The sequence below is a fragment of the Hylobates moloch genome, unplaced genomic scaffold, assembly GCF_009828535.3.
Source record: "Hylobates moloch isolate HMO894 unplaced genomic scaffold, HMol_V3 SCAFFOLD_11, whole genome shotgun sequence".
In the NCBI taxonomy this organism is placed as follows: domain Eukaryota; kingdom Metazoa; phylum Chordata; class Mammalia; order Primates; family Hylobatidae; genus Hylobates; species Hylobates moloch.
The window spans coordinates 6352648-6373744 of NW_026652286.1; the positions used below are offsets into that span (position 1 = coordinate 6352648).

At 34.8% G+C, this 21097-nt stretch overlaps 1 long non-coding RNA gene across 2 annotated transcripts in view; it reads right to left on the bottom strand.

Annotated features, from left to right (window-relative positions):
• Positions 1-21097, bottom strand: part of LOC131384624 (uncharacterized) — a 117643-nt gene that overhangs the window by 23849 nt on the left and 72697 nt on the right. The window lies entirely within an intron of this gene.

A 21097-nucleotide genomic window follows, 5' to 3' on the forward strand; every position in this document is an offset into this window, starting at 1 on the left:
TCTTTGGGAGACAATGTTGCCTTGCTCAAACAATATTTCCAACAGACTTCATTTGGGAAATTTAATCTACAGAAATAAGTACATCAGGTTTTATGTATAAAGAAATTCATTTCAGTATTTTTATGGCAACAAAAATAAATTGAGATTATGCAGAAAGATAGAGTGGCAAATTATATATAATAATTTATTATATAAAATACGCAACTATTAAAAGCAATACATTAGATAAATATGCATTAATAAGGGAAGGAAGTAGAAAGAAAGAAGGAAGAGTGGGAAAAAGAAAAGAAGTGGTATCCCTGAATTTCTAAACTTGACAAATCAAGAGGCCCATTTCAACAAATCGGGAAAACCGTGATAGTTTTCCCCAGGATTTATAAAAAATGTTCCAGGTTGTTGGTTTTCTAGAGTTTATAACATGATTTAAAGCTGCAGCACTCACTGACTGTTGAATGAGAAGCAGTGTACTCACCTAGATATGTGTGAAACTTCTTAATTTATTCAATATCAGCCTGTCTATTTACATTTGTGCATAGTTCCCAGCTGTAAATCTGCAGTCCTTGGACTCCGACAGAATTAAGTTCTCATTTGAGAATATGATTTAAAAAAAAAGAATGTAGCACATATACACAAATACAACTGAGGGAATCTGTGTGAGAATGAGGCCAATAAAGTAGAACCAAGATAGGAGACAGTGCTCTGATGATGTTGTCGGATAGGCCTGTGCTGAAATTCAGCTCAATTTTCAGATATTCAGATAAAATAAGCCAATACATTCTACTTTGAGCATGCTTAGGTTGGGTTTCTGAGACTGCAGGTAAATTCCTTCTTTATCTAGTAGGAAGAAGAGATGGATAAAGGTATGATTAGGTGTTGATTTGGTGGCAGAAAGTTCGGATAATACCAGTCTGTTGGCATCAGTTTTCTATATTAAAAGAAGTTAAGGTTATTCCTGAGAGAATAAAGATTATGGAGTTGGGTGTAACAAACAAGGAAAATTTGAAAGGGAGTGGGAGAGAAAGAAACACAATGTAATGTGCTGGTTAAATTAATTTCTTAAGATCTAATTTCAAACATACATTTCTTATTTTATTCAAAAACATATAAAAGCCTAGCAACCTAGCAACTATTTAAAAGAAAATTAGAAAATATCTAAAATCCTATTACCTTAGGACAATATTTTTTACTATCTAAATCTCTTCTCATGAGCAATATTATTCTGTGTGGCAAAGATTTTGCCTTTTTATGATCTTCCCTTTTTCATTTAACCGAAACTCATATTGTTCATGTAATTATTGTCTTAATAAGTAGATTGATTAAAATAAAATGAGAATCATTTACTTCCTGGTTTTAATTACTACAAAAATACAAATAGTATTTCCTTAGTATATTATTATAATTTTAAGTACTCATACATTTTATTTTTTAATCTATATAATCATGAACATCTTCATATACAGTGGTAAATATGGAATTTCACTGTTTTCCTTTCTTTCCCTTATAGTTACTCCGAAAATACGTCCAATATATTTAATCACTTTTTTCCCTAGGCTACTTCTTCAAAAGATGTCACTAACAACATGAATTCTATTTCCTAGTTCCTGTGGATTCTATTTAGTCATAGCGTATATTTAGTCCCTTTCCTCCTAGGCCACTTCTTCAAAAGATGCCACCAACAACTTCAATTCTGTTTCCTAGTTCTTATTTCCTGTATGAATCATTCTCATTTGTGTCACTGTACTGTAACGACAAAAAGACATTTGACAAGAAAAAAATCAAGTGCATTTTTCAGCCAGGTTCCAACAACTGTACTTACAAAACTACGGTAACCTTAACATATATTTATATTCTTATTAAATTGATATAGATTTGTCTTTCTAAAATTGTGTAAAAAGAAGGGCTACCGGTAACCAAAAAAATACAAACAGGGAAGCAATTCCATGTTATATGTGGGCCCACTTATAAATACTGCTGCCAATACTACTACATGCTAAAACATTTTATCTCTAAATATAATCTCCTTATTGATATCAACTTTTATGGGAAGAATGATAATATGCATTTTTACAGCCAACTGAAATTTCTAATGCACTTTTGTTTTAAAGAGGAAGGCTTGCTATGTTGCCTAGCCTGAACTTGAGTTCCTCGGCTCAAGGGATCCCACCACCTCAGCCTCCTGAGTAGGTGGGTCTACAGACATGTACTACTGTGCCTGACTCCAATGCACTTTTAACTTCAATTTTCTGTGTTCTTCCTTACAATCATCCTGGGGAGCAGATATGACCATTAATCTGCTTCTTCAGATGTAAAACCTGAGGTTCAAAGAAATTCATTGATATATCCAATATCACACAGCTAAGAAGTAGCTGACTCAACACCTGCATTTTCTGTTATATAACACTGCTGCGAAGTTAGGGAGACAGATGTGAATTCAAATGCTTGCTTCAACATTTATTGCTTGTAATTCTAGCCAAATTCACATATTTATGCTTATGCTGGTCTCTGAAATTTTAGAGAACATTGTCTACACTGTGGGTCTGGTAAAGATTTTATATCACTCCACTGAAATTTTTTAATGTAAAGTCATCAGCTACCATTTTATTGACAATTTCAGTAGATGCTTTTTAACCTTCTGCTGTATTTGTCATTGCTGTGTTTTTCTTACTGAAGTACTCCATTCTTTTGATTTTTGAGACATGGTAGTATCATAACCACTTTTCCTCAGTCTTCTTAAATGTTTTGTTTCCCCTCAAAGTTCCATTCTTCACTCTGTCCCTGAGAAATCTATGCCTTCTTCCTATTCCTACGTAATCTCACCCTCTGCGTGCCTTTTCATCCATGTGTTGCCATTTCACTGTATTTGGCTAAATTGTTTCTCCCAAAAAGATATGTCTAAGTACTAACCTGAGCACCTGAGAATGTGACTTTATTTGTAATAGGGACAGGGGGCAGAGAAATTCAAGGCAGAAAAGGGCAGGTACCTGGCAAAACCCCACTCTCAAGCCAAAAAGCCTGAAACTGTGGCTCAAAGTGAGAGCTTCTATCCCTGTTTTCCAGCTCGAATGTTGCCTTTTCCTAAATCACCCATGGCCCCACCCTGCCCCATCCTGTGCCTATAAAAACCCCAGGCTCAGCTACTAGATGGGACTACAGCTGGACATCAGAGAGAAGTGGCTTGACCTCAGAAGGACAGCTTTACAGTGTAACTTTGAAGAATCCAGCTGGAGATGGCCAGACTTCGGGGAATGATCATCTACCCACCCAGTCCCCTTGCCAGCTTCCCTTCTCACTGACAGCCACTTTCATCAGCAATAAAATACCCTGCATTTACCATCCTTCAATTTTGTTCATTTGGCCTTTTTTCCCCAGATGCCAGACAAGAGCTTGGGAGCCACAAATGTGGATATGAAAGGCTGTCACACTGACTCTTTGCTGTTGCTGACTCAGGGCAACCACCTCATGCAGAAAGGCAAAGGGCTCACTGAGCTGTTAATACTTCAGCTAAAAAGCACTGTAACACACCCTCTATGGCTTCAGAAGTCACAGGCACCCCCACCTGGAAACTGCAGTGGGGCCTGCTTGGAGTTCACTCCTGCTGGTGCTAAATTGTCCAGCTGGTTCCTGCACCTGCTCACAGGTGTGCTCCCTCCTGCAAGGGGTAGAACACAGTGGGTCCAAGTGAGTGGAGTTTGGTCCTGCCAGCACCAAAGGGGCTGGCCTGTTCCAGTGTTCATTCACTCCAGTTCCCACACTTGTTCACTTGTGCACTCCTTTCTGTGAGGAGTTGAAAGCAGTGGGCTGAGTAAATGAAGCACCCCTGTTGTGAGTCCTGCAAAGGGGTCAGGGAAATCCCACTTAATCTAGAAATAAAGTATTTGCAGATGTAATTAAGAACCTCAAAACAAAATCATCCTGGACTTAGGGTGGCCTTGAAACCTAATGACTTGTGTCTTTAAAAAGAAGAAGACACACAGATGTGAGAAGAAGTCAATGGGGCAATGTGAAGATGGAGGTAAAGATTGGAGTAATGTGTTTACAAACCAAGGGATGTCAACGATTGGCAATAGAGACTAGAAGCTAGAAGAATGATATAAAACAGCCTCTCCTCAAGGACCTCCAGAAAGAGCCAACCCGATGACACCTTGATTTCAGACTCTTAGCTTCCAAAACTGTGGAAGAATACATTTCTGTTCTGTCAAGCCACTTAATACATGCTAATTTGTTACAGCAGCCCTAGAAACTTCACTTAAGTAATGTCTTCTGTTCCTAGGGCTTCAGTTCAATGAGAAGTCCATGCAAATAACTATCAAATATATGTCTATAATCCTTATCTGTATTTCTAGCTCTGAATCAGTAAACTCCGCTACCTACTCAACATTTCTTTCTCCTTGGTATTCGAAAAAACTACTTGTACCTAATACAACAAAAGAACAAATTGTGATGGTCCTCCACTCCAAGCATAATCCTCTTGGTTCTCTAAATTAACTTTCTCAGTGTTTCCACCTTATATAAGCTTGAAAAAAACAGAAACCTAAGAGCCATCCTTTACACTTAATTCTCCCTAAGCCATTCCCAAAATATAGCCCACTTATGTTCAGTAACTCTTTAATGTACATCTCCAGTCCCTCTTACATTCAATAACTCTTTAATGTGTTAACTTCTATCTCTGCTACCGTCTCTTTGTGACCCACTTCCGTCATATCTTCCACAGATTCTTGCAATAGCCTCTGGCCCAGTGAACTACAAATATTTTTGCTTTTTCCAACAGCAAATCCAAAGAAAAACTAGATTGATCCTTTTGATCACAATAGTGATCACATTTTACCTCAACACATCTACTTCTACTCTTTGAAATACCTGAATGGATTCCTGTCACTTTTATCCAAGGCCTGAACAAGTCCTCAAGACTCTGTTGAGTCTGGCCCAGTTCCTCAACCTCTAGTCAAAAAGCACTTTCCTGTTTTCCACCCACAATGAGCCACCGCTGGCTTTAAAAATGCATCATGGTGAATTCTGAATCTCATCTGCCTGGGATGCTCTTTCTGTTGCTTCTTGATTGATAATGTCTACTATTTTTTACATCTTAGCCTAAAAGTTACTTTCTTAGAAGAGACTTTCTTTTTTTTTATTTTTTATTTATTTATTTATTTTTTTTGAGACAGAGTCTCACTCTGCTGCCCAGGTTGGAGTGCAGTGGCGTGATCTCCACTCACTGCAAGCTCCGCCTCCTGGGTTCACGCCATTCTCCTGCCTCAGCCTCCCAAGTAGCTGGGACTACAGGCACCTGCCACCACGCTCGGCTAATTTTTTGTATTTTTAGTAGAGACAGGGTTTCACTGGGTTAGCCAGGATGGTTTTGATCTCCTGATCCACCTTGATCCACCTTGATTTCCTTGTGATCCACCCACCTTGTCCTCCCAAAGTACTGGGATTACAGGCATGAGCCACCACACCTGGACACTTAGAAGATACTTTCTTACTCCCCTAGACTAGGCCAGGCTCACCTATTCTATATTCTTGTAGCATTATTTTTCTTTATTCTATGGAAGTCTTCATAGAATTCCACATTTATGTGCATGATTGTTGGATTAATATTGGTCTGATCTCATATTCAGAGTATGAGAATATGCTTGTCTTCTTTATTGTATTTCTATTGTCTTTGTTAAGCATAAAGCCTGGCAAGAGGAGAAGCTAAAATAATTGTTGAACAAATGCTATTGAATAATGTGCAAAACATGCTTGGTGTGGGTATGAAACCATGAACACATGAATCACCATCTCTGAAATTATAGAGCTTTGATCTATAGAGATTATTGGAAATACCAATTTCCATTTCAGAGCTGGAAGTTGGGACTTTGATTCAAAATATGGCAGCATAGTACAAGGCAGCTGAACGAGGCATAAACTGGAGCTCCAGTTAACTATTATCCAGCCCCAAACTGTGTCACTGTAATGGAGGGGTGCAGAAAAACTGAGCCCCACCATGGGGACACTGCTAATTTATGGAAATGTTCAACATCCAGGACTGCTTGTATGCTTCTTCCAGAGAGATATTTATTACTACCAGTGAAGGGAAATACAATAAAAACAATTATTCAAAAACCAATTTCCCTGGTCAGTTCTGTTATACAGTGCTGTTACTATCATGAATATTTGTGTTTTAAACAAGTGCTTTTTCATTCTCAACACCTTCTGCTGCTACTATGTGATTTCAAAGCTAAGAAAACAGGTTACCTGGCTGTATTGATGAAGAGGTCTAATATATCTTCTTAGGGGATTTTATTTCCAGTGTGTTAGAGTGTTACTTGTTTATGAAGAAAAATTTCCCATTTTTATTGAGAGTACAATGTCTTTCAGAAGAAAAAAGAGGGCCTACTTTAATTTTAGGTAGCAAATGAAGTTGGACATTTGGGAGGAACAGACCATGAAATGTACCTCTAGACAAATCTAGAGAAAGAACTTTATGATTAAATCAGGGCTAAAAATGAGAAAGCTAATTCTCCATCTGATTTTTTTTTCTAATTATCATGGTAAACAGGATTTAATTCCTGAGCCGGAGCTCTAGCTATGATACTTTTCAGCTATCAAGTCTTGCCTACTTTAACTTTTGGGGTTTCTTTTTCTTCAGGTATTACATGGTGACAATAATTCCATGCCTGGCTTTCTCTGAGGAGGGTTAGGCATCTCCTATTCAACAATAAATTTGAAAACATAGTATAAATTATTAAACAATATACATGTCAGTAGTTAGATTTTATTACTATAATGAAATATAGACCAAACTCACCCTTTCACCTCTTTATCTGCCTAATTTCTATGCATACATTAGATGTCCCTTAAATATTCCTTAATCTAGGATTTTTTCCTTGCCTTTGACCCACCCTTAATCATGTCCATGGTGTCCTACTATTCTGAGAGAATCATAAGTTTCATGGTAATTGTGCATTTAACTCCCTGTCTTCTTCATTAGACAGAAAACACATTAAATACAAGGACCTTTCTTATCTTACAAACCACTCTACCATCAGTGTCTTACAGAACACCTAGTATATACTGAGTACTAAATAGACACTTTTAGATGTAGGCATGGTTAGAACAATGGAAAACATAAGTCTGTAAAAGATGTTGTCTAAATAGAATATCACAAAATGACATGGCCAGGAGTTATTTTATTTTTGGTGTTCAGTGAAAGAGATAATTTAAATTTGACAAATTATTAGCACAGATTAATAAGTCTCACCCCTAAATATCTATGCCTGTGGAATTATTCACCTATTGCTCTCAAATCAGTTATTTTTCCTTATTAATATTAACTCATATGCTGTTTCTTTAAATGCAATCATTTTTCACCAAAGAATTAAAGGAATAAGATTAGTAATAATCTTCAAATGGTGACAAGATTTGTAGTTATATTTAGCATTACTTTGGGGATCATATTTTGACAAGTCCTAAATGCCACTCTTTTCTCTCTGTGGCCTTGTAAACAGATCTATTGATATTGCCTCTTCATATCAATTGGCCACTCATAAAATATGAATAGGCATGTTCTTTTCCACAAGACCTTTAAAAGACTAATTAGCTAATGTTTGTAGAGTGCCTCCAAGATAATAAGTACTATGGAGATGCTAAGTGCCATTATGATGAAGCTGTGCCTGTGGGATACTCTGAGATAGAAACTGCTTGAGAATGTGTTGCAATGCAAAGCTGAGTGGAATGGAGCAGCAGTTCCCCCTAGAATGCAACAGCTTGCACCAAAAAGAAAACACTTTCTGAAAATATATGCCTGAGATAACTTTCTCAGAAGCAGGTGAAACTTTGAGAGTGGTCCTGGCTAAATTAAAAAGTTGCCTATCACTCTAAGTCAGAAGCACAATTCCCTTCTACTACCTGCTTCCCTAGGGAACTAGAAAAATATAAACACAGCTGCTATGGAACTTTGGGCTTTCTAAGGACAAGAGAATTTAATTTCCTTCTCTATATGAAGACTGCCTGATATGGAAGTGTCCTGCTCTGATCTCAACCTAATCCTTCTTCAATGTAACCAGGATATGTGTATTAGAGCCGTGGCAAAAAACATGACAGCAGGCTGGAGCCCCTAAGCTGCAACCTTTCCTCCTTCCGTCCTGACTTTTTGTATTTTGTCATTTCTTCCAAAAGTACTACTGAAGTCTACTACTTTCAGATACTTTCCCAGGTAGAGACATGAAGGGGGATGGAATAAAGAAAGGAGCTCTTTTTTTCTTGGATATCGATGCACTCATCTGGATGTCCAGTTCTTTCCTAAGTATATGTTCTTCTTCTGCAGGTTGAATCATGTATTCATGAAGATATAGTATATTTTGACCTAAAAGAGATTTTGAAGAACCTCATTTAACAGATGATAAATCTGAGATGTGTATGTGTGCATATGTATTATCACCAGTACCAATACTACTACTAACACTAATGGTAATAGTATTGAAGATGATTATGATAACGATGGTGATAAGGAGGATGATGAGGATGATGAAGATAATGATACCAAACCCTATTTACCATGGGGTCTAGATTTGGGGTATCCTTAAATCATATTTCTATATTGAGAAAGCTTCTCCTTCTCCTTCTAGGGAGAAACACAGCTCTTCTGAAGTACATTCCAACAGATTATACCATCTAGTCATCCTTTTATGTGGAGTCACATACAGACCTCTCAAATGTTCTTTAACCATTGGAGGTTTTAGTACCGAGTCACTGTATCCTTGATGACTTGAACATTTACAGATGTGATTTACTCGGCAGTTTAGTATCTCAGTTCTTGATTGTCTCAACTCAAACTCTATTTTTCCTTACACTTCTTTAGCTATTGTTTCAATAAATGTACACTAGACTTTATTATGATCTGTAGCTGTACCACCTTTAAAATCTTAGTTTTAAATATCAAAATGTATGATAAAGATTCCAACTAACTTATTATGCCCCCCACACACTGGCAATTAATCACTCTCATCTTTAGTCTAATTAATTGATCTTACTGCTTATTTTATTTGCCATGAACTCCATCAGGTCTTCTACTCTCTCATTCCCCAGTTTACCTTCATGATGAAATCCACTCCCTTATGCACACTTTTAACTCCCATAATTTACCTCTTTCATCTTCCTTCTCCTTCCCCACTTTGATTGTATTCCTCTGTCAAAATCTAACTCTTCACCTATCCTTTTCCTATTACTAAACATAATTGGAGAAAACAGATAGCCATGCTCTTTAGTTTTTGAATTTTTGACCACAAGCTGCAGATGAGAACTCATCCACTAGCCAATTCACCCTCTCACTCTCTACTGACTGTTGACTGATAGTCTTATGTCTTATTTTGCTGAGAAAACAGAGGCAATTGTAAGTGAACTTATCTAATTTGCCCACCACAAAATCTATCAATAATCCTGCATCTGTACCAAAGCATTTACCTTCCTTCCTGTTACCATGAATGAACCCTACATTCCTGTCTAAGAATAATTCTTACATTTGCACACTGATTCTTACATTGTTATCAATGTAACAACATGGTTCTGAAATTTAATATCTTTGTCATCAATTTATCTTCTTCTACTGAATTATCCATCAGAATGAAAATCTACTGTAATATGTTCCAACAAAAAAAAACAAAACAAAATGCCTACACCCATTGTTTCATGAAGCATCTGCAAACATCTGATCATTTCTCTGCTCCATTTTATAGCAAAACTTCTCAAAAGTATAGACTGCACTAATTTTCTTCTTTTCATCTCACCTTTTCTCTTGAATCCACTCTCTTCAGGCTTTACTCCATACAACTTCACTGAAATCACCCTTGTCACAAGAGACCACCATCTTGCCAAACTCAAACGCCAAATCTTAGTCCTTGTTGACTTCTCAACAGCATTCTACAAAATAAATGTCCTTCTTGAAACATTTCTTTCACTTGACTTCTGGAACACAGAATTCTGGCTTTTTTTCTGCATCTTGCACACCTCCTTCTCAGTATTTTTAGCTAGCCTCACTTCATTTTCCTTATTAATAAATGCGGAGCTGTTCCAGGATCCAGTCTTGGAATTCATCTCTCCTTTATCTTACTAGTCCCTGAGATGAACTTATCTAATTGTATGCTTTTAAATATCATCTACCTGCTGAACATATAGTTCTAGCTGTATACATCTCCCAAGTTTCCAGCTTATATATACGACTTCCCACTCACCAGCCCCTTGCGATTGTAATCTACCTCTCAACTATATCATTTCCAAGGCAGAACTCTTCATTGTTCGCTACAATTTTTCCTCTCTCCCTATCTTCCTTATTTTAGTGATAGGCATCACCGTGTACTCAACTACTTGACCCAAGAAACTTATTGCCATTTTTAACTTTTCTCATTTTCTTATCATACCCCTATTCCAGACAATCTGAAACTCCTGCCAGATTTATCTTCAAAATATATCCTGAAGCATTTTCCACCATAATAAAAGCCACTTGTATCTATCACTAATACCAGTGTGAAGGCTTCTGAAGTGGCCTCCCTTGCCTTCATGTTTGCCCACTTCAGTCAATCATCCTCAAAGCAGCCAGCGCGAATTTTGTAAAATTTATAATAGTTTATGCCACACTTCTCGTCAAAATCCTGTAATGGCTTTTCATACTGTTTAAAAGGTGCTATATCATCTGGCTCCTATGTATGTCTCCAATGTCCTCTCTTACCCATTTAGACTTTTGGCCTTCTTCTTGGTATTGAAATATGCCACACTTATTATTGCATCAAAGGTTTTGCATTGTCGTTCCTCTTGCCTCAACATTCTTTACTAGACTGATCTTCATATATCTCTTTTCCTTATCCCTGACTCTTCTGTGACCACCCTATCTAAAATCAAATGTCTCTATTAGTCATTGTATTAGCCTGTTCTCACACTGCTAATAAAGACATACCTGAGACTGGGTAATTTATAAAGGAAAGGGGTTTAATTGACTCACAGTTCCACATGGCTGGGGAGGCCTCACTATCATGGTGGAAAGCGAATGAGAAGCAAAGTCACGTCTTACATGATGGCAGGCAAGAGGGTATGTCCAGGGGAGCTCCCCTTTATGAAACCATCAGATCTCATGAGACTTATTCACGATCACAAGAACAGCATAGGAAAGACCCACCTCCATGATTCAATTACCTCCCACTGAGTCCCTCACATGACACATGGGAATTATGAGAGCTACAATTCCAGATGAGATTTGGGTGGGGACATAGACAAACCATATCAGTCATTTTCCATTGTCTCATGTGGCTAGATTTTTATTCACATTACCTACATGACTTTTCATTATATTATAGGCTTATTTGTTATTACTCATTTCTTTACAACAAATAAGTTCCATAACATAAAGATTTATTCATATGTAATTTAATATGCATTTCTGACACTGTTCTAGGTTGTTCTACATTAATGTACGTAATGTACATTACATCTTTGTAGATTACGTCTACATACATAATGAACAACAATCTAGAACAGTGTCAGGAATGTGGTATGCTCTCAACAAATATTCACTGAATAAATTAATCAATAAATCTTAACATTTAGTTCATCTATTATGTTAACTATTAACTATTAACATTAGTTCAACATATAATTAATCAATGAATCTTAACATTTAGTTCATCTATTATACTGATCTGAGAGTATCTTCTATGGGTATGCACAGAGTAAACTGAATTATCAGACTATTTAGCTACTATTTCAATAAATGTACACTAGGCCTTATGATCCAAAGCTGTTCCACCTTTAAAATCTTCATTTCAAACATCAAAATATACGTTAAAAATTCCAACTAACTCACTCTGAAACTGAATTATCAGACTATTTACTGTTCCTAGGTTCTTCCAATACCCAAAATTTTAAAAGCAGTTTTTCAATGTCTTACATTTTTAAATTGTGGGTTACGACCCATTCAAAGTGTCCTAAAATCAATTTGGTGACTATGACCAGTATCTTTGAAAAATGAAAAAGAATAGAAAATACTATGGGATATTACATATATTATAATGTTTCATAAAATGTTTCATAAAACATTGGTTTTAGTAGTATACAAGTTGTGAAAAATGATCAGAATCAAAATTGAGTCACTAATCTTAAGAAAGCCCTAAAAACTAGAGTCAGGAAAGGCCATGAGGAGAGAGTTTACATCCTTGAATGTCCGATAACAAAAAACACTACAAAGACCATAACCTTGCATAAAGGCCATCACGACCTTACACAAAAATACTTCTGTAAGAACATCTGCCTAGAAATGGCCTGTCCAACTTCAGACTAACACCATCCTTGTTATTAATTATCCTTGTAGCCAAGAATAATTATTTCAAAACAACCACGTTATTCTCCTTATGTTTTTCCTTTAAAAACCTTTGCCTTTTCTGCCTCCCCGAATATACATAGTTTACCATGGCATGTGTAGTCCCTTTGCAATGCCGTATTTCCAACTAAACATTATTTTCATTAGAGAGTGTCTCTGTTTGTTATTCAGGTTGATATATATGATGTCAGAAACAGGATCTTAAGAAGTTCACTATCTGAAGGAATTAGCAATTCTCAGAACTGGTGTGTAGTACACATTTGAGCCCTCCACTTTCACAACTTGCTTTTTTTTTCCCTGGTGAGTCTTAGATCAATTCTCCCTCCTTTTGGTAGAGATTTTTTTACTTTACTTGGTTTCTGGTTTGGATAAGGCCATCTTAATAAAGGACCATATATACCTCCTGGGATGATAAAAGTCTTTTCATCTTTTCTGGTAGTAAGTCCTTTTTGGTATAAAGATAAGAAGTCTCTTTCTAGATTAAATAATCTTTATTAATACAGAATTTACATTCTATCTGTGAGATATGTCTTCTTTGCTTTGCATACCTAGTTCAATATTTTGTTTCATCTGCATGCCTGGGTTAAAATGTTTTGAACACATTCATCTTAGTTTATTTTTATTTGGGTTGACTGCATTCCCTTGCTTTTTTCTAAAAATATTTTAAGAGCAAAAATAAACATTCTGGAAGGGAATTCAGAATGGCTGAAATAAAAGCCACTAGGGTAGTTGCTATCATCTAAAACACTGGTCTTAAATTCTGACATTTTCTAACAGGATTTATAGGATTTTCTTTGTTCCCAAGGGATTGATAAGAAATGAAATGAAATTCTTAAACTTAAGGCATGCCAAATTTTCTTGAACTCCAGTCAGCTACATATTATGGCCTATACTTGTGCATATTTTTAAACTGATAGACAAATTACATCAAGGATAATTCAGAACTGTTTATATTATCAATGACCATTCAGAGATGGTCATTATTTCAAAAACCTGCAGCTGTAGGGGGAACATATGGTGTCTTCTAATTTTTCTGTTTTTCTCTCTCTCTGTCTCTCTCTCTTTTTCTGTCTACTTTGAATCTGCTGACTTTTCTACTAGTATTGAGAAAAAACTCACTGCTTATGGAATTCCAGCCAAGATTAAAAAGGAAAAAAAGTCTTAAAAGTCCTTCAAATTAATGGCCTTAGAAATTACAACCTCTCCGTGGTAACCAACAGCCTAGACACCTTTTAGAAATATAAATTCAAAGTTGTCTAACAATTGTATATAATGATAGAATACTTAATTTAAAAATTAATAATCTAAAAAATACTGGATAATTGTTTATAAATGTTAGGCTCTCTGGTCAAAATCTTGAGCTTAGCACAATAATACATCTCTGTCTAGCAAAAAACTTTTACCTTTTCTGCCATAAAAAGCTAAAAGGAAAAGGTGAAAAAAAAAACTGCTAAAATTCTCACCTAGGTGCATTTGGTAATCAAGCAAACTAGACCAGCCAACAAAAAACCAATTTGTTATAAATGTAAGGCTTCTTAGAGATTTTGTTTTGCTTATACAATTCAGCCAGTCCTAGCTAAATATAAATTTAAAAAATTTAACCCTAAACTTATTTTAAATTGATTTACAAAATGGTAAAATTTTTTTTTTATTTAAATAAATGAAACTACCATGGAAATACCTTTACCCAAAATTTTAGTCTACAGGCTCTATTAGATTACCTGTAAAGACACATAAAGTTTATCTATGTAAACAGGTCTCAATTTTGTCAGAAATATAATTTGGATCTAAGTGTCTGTTATAAACTAGTGAGTTTTTGTTTGTTTTGTTTTGTTTTACTGTCTTATGACTAAAATTCAAAAGTGAAAGCTATAAGGTCTTTATTTGTGTGTGTATCAAGTTTAGATGGGTTTACATATGTGTATGTTCATGTATTATGTTATATGGTATGTCTACATGGTCAAAGCTGGTATAGTTGTTCAAAAATTTCTTAAGGATAAAAGAATGTTCATATACAAGATAAAATATATAGTAATTAACCTAAATGGCTTTAGTTTGCATGACTCCAGTGAATTGTTAATAAATAAGCTGGTTTTAAAATTATTGGTAAAATTTAAAAAAAGGTCTTCAGAATTCTCAGCATGTATTTTTACCTGGATTTACTGTTCAGACAGCTTTATATGTGTCTCTGCTATATATTTAAGGTGTCAGGGTTTGAGACAAAGATTATAAAACTATACATCTAGCCTAAAATGAAATGATCTTTGTGTAATTTTTTGATAAGTAAGACCTATTTAACATTATCAGTTTAGTGAAAATAGCTGTATCTTCTGAGTTATCAAGTAAAAATTTTTACTTAGGTGAACAGCTAATATTCACAGGCTATAAAAATAGTTAACCAGGAAAGTCAAATGATTAACAGCTTTGTCTAATACTGTTAAAAATAAATAAGTTAGGTAAATGTAAATGAGATAAACATTTATAAATAAACGTTTCATGTAATTTGAAATCTTAAAGTTACATTAAATAATAGATATTCATTAAATGCTGGATTATTTCCAAATAAGATTAAAACAAATTATGTTATAGGGAAGTATGTTTCTAAAATTATAAAATGCTTCTTGTCTATAAAATATTGACATGTTACAGACAATTCAAGATTTCTTGCCTTCTAGGTCTTCACTAAATTTTAAAGTTACTAAGAGTTAAAAATTCTAATTTATATATATAATTTTTATATAACTATATATAAATACATAATTGTATAAAGTGTGCCAAAAAATAAGATGTTTTTAATTTTTAAAAATTATGAGTAAGATATAAAAATGTGATATTTATTGAAAAAAGTATAATTTTTTCTTATTCAGAAGTTATTTGAAGGTTGCTTTAAAATATAAATTTAGGAAGGAAATAGAAGCAATAGAGAAAGAAACCAAAAAGTAGGAGAGAGAGAGATGTGGGGAAAGTTACAGATATGAAAATGTATTTTTGGTAAGAAAGGCTAAAATGAAGAGAAAAATTTGTATAAAAAAGAATCTTGTATGGTAACTGTTTCTCCTAAAGTAAAATAACGGATTATTTAAGAAAGAGGAACTATAGGACAAAAGAGAAATCCAAGCATGCCATATATGGTCTGTGTAAGTCATAATAAGATTCATGAAAAAGAAACTTATGAAAGGAGTTGTGTGTGTGATCAAGTTGGCTAGAATTAAAAGGTGATTATTTATAGTAGTCTTTCTAAAGATAGATTTTTGATATTAAAAACACATTAATACCAAACTAAAAAAAATGGGTGCCTAATGTTAGAACAAACTTTACATAAAGTATTGATTTACTTTTAGTTGTATTGCATGAGGTATTAATTTTTAATTTGGAAATGTTTCTTTTTGAAATTTCTCACACGTATATCTCAGAAATTCAACTTTTGTTCTACCTTGCTGCATGTAATATGCAAATTATACATTATTGTCTTCTTTTTCTTCTCTTAAAATTATGTATCTTTTTGCTTGGTTGGGGTGCTAACTCTCTTCTTCAACCTTTTCATCAGCTCCTATAACTATTTTTCTCTCATTCCAACTTTTTTTGTGGTCAGATAATGAAACGTTTATCTTAAAGGCCTAGAAATGGAATGTTTTTCTCCAGTATAACTTGATTCTATATTCTTGGCTTTTCTTGATATGTCTGGATAGTTTCATGTAACCAGGAAATTTCCCATGCTGTTACTTGTTTGTATTTCTCTATAACATGGTGTACAGTCACAATTCTGTACACATTTTTCTTGTATCTGATTAAATTCAAGTACCATTTTCATTAGGTTTGACTTCCAGGTAATATAAGAAGGCATCTCATAAGAATAAGAAATCATGCTGCAGAAGGTTTTTCTTTACCTCTTTATCTTTTTGGTAACTGACCAAAAAAAAAAAAGATGTTTCATGTTTTATCAAGATAATTTTCTATATTGTCTTTATTTATTTATTTATTTATTTATTTATTTATTTATTTGAGATGGAGTCTCGCTCTGTCGCCCAGGCTGGAGTGCAGTGGCGCAATCTCGGCTCACTGCAAACTCTGCCTCCCGGGTTCACGCCATTCTCCTGCCTCAGCCTCTCCAAGTAGCTGGGACTACAGGTGCCTGCCACCATGCCCAGCTAATTTTTTTTTTGTATTTTTAGTAGAGACAGGGTTTCACCATGGTCTCGATCTTCTGACCTCATGATCCGCCCACCTCGGCCTCCCAAAGTGCTGGGATTACAAGTGTGAGCCACCACGCCCGGCCCCTATATTGTCTTTATTAGGTTTTTTATTACTTAGGAAAACTGAGCTTTTAAAGGCTTAATGTTTTTATATCCATATAACTTTTTGTTTTGCTTTTTGAACTATTTTGACTATAACTCTGGATAAATAAATATTATTTTACACAACCTATAATTTTAGGGGTTTTTTTACATTTTTTTTCCTTTTTGTTGTTGTTTTAATTTTGTTTTAATAGTTTGGAGGTATGAGTAGTATTTTGTTACATGGATGAATAATATAGTGGTGAGTTCTGAGATTCTAGTGTACCCATCACCAAACTAGTGTACATTGCACCTAATGGGTAGTTTTTTATATCTAGCCACCCTCCTACCTTTCCTCTTCTGAGTGTCTAATGTCCATTATATCACTCTGCATGCTTTTGCATACTCATAGCTTAGCCGCTACATATAAGTGTGAACATACAATGTTTGGTTTTCCACTCTAGTGTTACTTCACTTAGAATAATGACCTCCAGCTCTATCAAAAGGTGATTTTGTTTTGATCAAGTGTTTTGAATCTGTTGAAATCTTTAGCAGGTTTCTCCAGAATCAAAATCCTAAATTAAATCTTTTGGGGCTAAAATTAACTTTGGAATTTTCTAGTTAAGTGCCTCTAATGCTTCAAAGAGTGTATCTCTTCTATTGTAGTGATGCTAAATGATTCGACTTATTTGCTAAATTATGCAGGAGATATTGTCAAATGACAAGTGATACTATATACTCTTTCAGTTACATTTATGGGTATATAGCTGTTAAATATGTTTAAAAATTATACAAATTCGTAAGTCTACTATATTATCAATCATAATTTTAATTATGCTAAATCTTTTCTACAGTTCTATTTGTATGGATATGTCATTAATGTTAATGTTCTAAAGATTATATAGAATTTATTAAATCTGATGGTCCTGATGTGACACTGTCAGTCATGAATCTGGTTACCTTAAAATGCTACATGTAGTAAATTTAGTAAATTTCTTTGGCAATTGAAAACTTTCATCAGATTTTAACCATAAGTGATTTCAAGCTGTCACCATGCACAGTTATTGTTTTGAGTTCTCTAAAAGCATTTCCAATCAGCTCTATTCCAAAATTGCTTTTTTCTAACTAGTACTCTTAAACACAGATTTTTGATAACTTTAAAATAAATGGACAAAATAAAAATTTTCAGAACTCTAATTGTAAAAAACGGATACATTCATATAACTGCTAACCAATTTAAAGCAAAAATAAATTAATTACATGAAATGAAGTAGTTGACAAAGATAATGTCTCATGACTTTTAATTAAAACATTGCTGTTTACTTAAATGTTTCCTTTTCCCGATTCAAGAAAATTTTGCTTTATAAGCTATCTATAGTTTTAAACGATCTGGTAAAGTATACTTTTGTGAACAATAGTGGAGAAATTTGCTTTTCTTCCCTACTTGATTTATCCAAAATTTGGAAGCTGTTTGTGCATATTCTTATTTTTTATTTACATAAGTTTAATAAAAATCTGCTCTGTCTTTTTAAGCAGAATATAATTAGAAACATTGATTATATTAAACATTATCAAGGCTTTGACTAAAATGTCATCATTTAAAATGCGCATAGAATGTCCAGCTTTAGGAGTTTGCAGCTTATAGTAAGTAAAAATGATCAGTTCCTGGCAGTCTCAAGAACCTTTAGACGCTATGAAAAATCTAAGGTATACCTTAGTTTGGGTTCCTAGCCTTAAAAGTTTTTTTTATTTGTTTATTTTTTTATTATTATTATTTTTTTGAGACAGAGTCTTGCTCTTTCACCAGGCTAGATTTCAGTGGCACGATCTCAGCTCACTGCAACCTCCACCTCCTGGGTTCAATGGATTCTCCTGCCTCAGCCTCCAGAGTAGCTGGGACTACAGACATGCAACCATGCCCAGCTATTTTTTGTATTTTTAGTAGAGATGAGTTTTCACCATGTTGGCCAGGATGGCCTCAATCTCTTGACCTCGTGATCCAGCCACCTCGGCCTCCCAAAGTGTTGGGATTACAGGCATGAGCCATCTTGCCAGGCTTCAAGACGTTTTAAATCTGAGATTCCTACACGATCAATGTGGAAAGAAAAAGTTATATTTCCAAAGAAAAACTATAATACACCTGTGCATTGTTTTTATGTTCTTATTCTCTGACTGAATCAGTTCCTGAATTTTCCTAGTTTTCTCCAATATTTGGCTACAACTCTGTAACTCAAACAAAAAAAAGCTACTCTGTTCCTATAAAAAGCAATACAGAAGTTGAAACTAGATGAATTTTAAGAGACAAACCCTGTATCTGATGTATGGACCACATAAAATGGTCACTAAACTGCCTGATGTCATGACCAGAAACACTCAAACTACAAACTAGGAGAAGTTAATGTTTTCATAGTGTAAAATGCTTTTCTCAAGACACAGAAACAAGACTCCCGATCATAGTAAGAATCTTACCCCACTTGCTACCTTTTGTACTTGATAAGATAATGATTAATTGAAATTTCATAATCAATAGCTTCTGCTGGTAACTTAACAGAAAGTAGCCTATTAAATCCTTCAGTACCCATTGGTTGAATTAAAAACATAAATATGTGCTATTGCTAGTACTACATGCCGATCTAGATAAATTTCTCTGGGAAAAGTTGACCCTCATATATACAAAATAAGCAAACAAGCTACATGCTTACAAAATACTTCATCTAATTCCCTATGCTTATTTGATTCATGCAATTGGTGATGTTTAAGTCAAGGTTTATGGCTCCAAACCATTACCTAAACTGGAATTGTCACATTACTATTAATATTACTTTGTATTTTCCTTGTTTAAACTTTATATCTGTTACTAATTAAATTTTTGCAGAAGTGCAACTTCTAACAAAATAATACTGACCCTACACTTTAAGCTGGTACCAAAAGACTATGGAACAGATAAAACTGAACTTACTAATGAACTCTGAGTGGACTTAGCATGAGAGCCCCTCCTTTTAAACCTCTGTTGTTGCTCAAATATGGCTAAAAGAATGTTGACAATGACTGCTACTTGCTCATCATTCTCCCCAATGTGGAATGAGACCAGCAACTGGGACAGGTACATTCTGGTGTCAAGGGACAACAAGTCTTAACTATAGTGTAATTTATCAGTGATACTTTCAGAGAAAGATCTTGATCAAAAGGGAGAAATGGGAAAGTCATCAGAATCCAAATAGAGCCACTAATGTTAAGAAAAGTCTGACACATAGAGTTGGGGAAGGCTATAAAGAGAAGGTTCTCATGCTTGTATACTTTATAACGAAACCATAACCTTGCACAAAGTCCATCACAACCTTATACAAAAAATATTTCTGCAAGGACATCCACTCAGCAGCTGCATGGCCAAACTTGGACTGGTGTCACCTTTGTTTTAATCTTTGAAGCAGTGGAGAATTTTTTCAAAACGATTAGGTAATTTTTCTCATTTTTTTCTGTAAAATCTTTTGTCTTTCTTTACATCCCTGAATATGCATGTAGTTTACTACAGCATGCATATTCCTTTTGCAATGCTCTATTCCCAAATAGGCATCTTATTTTTAGACAGCCTCTCTGTGTCTGTTATTTTGATTGACAATGTATATGTGTGTGTTGAATAGTAAAGTAAAAATAAATATATATTTTTTAATTTGGAATTGCAGTTAAAAACTTTTAGAGTCACACTATAAAAATATTCCACTGCAACAGGAAATATAACTTTTTCCCTTGTCCATGGCAATGGTGAACCCAAGCCAGGAGGGAAACTCAGCCTTAATGAATACAGCATGGTGGTAATAAAGAGAGATTCTGATGTTGAATTACTCTTTTAGTTGCTACCCTCTTTTGTTTTGTTTTGTTTTGTATTGTTTCCAAAGGCAAAAAGACCTTTGACTAAGCCTGTCCTGAGATTCCTATGTGTCATCTTTTGTGCTTTTCCTACATCACCGTCTAAATCCATACTTTACTTTTAGAAGAATATGAGAATCTCTCAGTGACTCTTCCCATAGTATGTGTGAGTTTTGGCTAGGGCAATCAGCCAGGAGAAGGAAATAAAGGGCATTCAATTAGGAAAAGAGGAAGTCAAATTGTCCCTGTTTGCAGATGACATGATTGTATATCTAGAAAACCCCATTGTCTCAGCCCAAAATCTCCTTAAGCTGATTAGCAACTTCAGCAAAGTCTCAGGATACAAAATCAATGTAGAAAAATCACAAGCATTCTTGTACACCAATCACAGACAAACAGAGAGCCAAATCATGAGTGAACTCCCATTCACAATTGCTTCAAAGAGAATAAAATACCTAGGAATCCAACTTCCAAGGGATGTGAAGGACCTCTTCAAGGAGAACTACAAACCACTGCTCAATGAAATAAAAGAGGATACAAACAAATGGAAGAACATTCCATGCTCATGGGTTGGAAGAATCAATATCGTGAAAATGGCCATACTGCCCAAGGT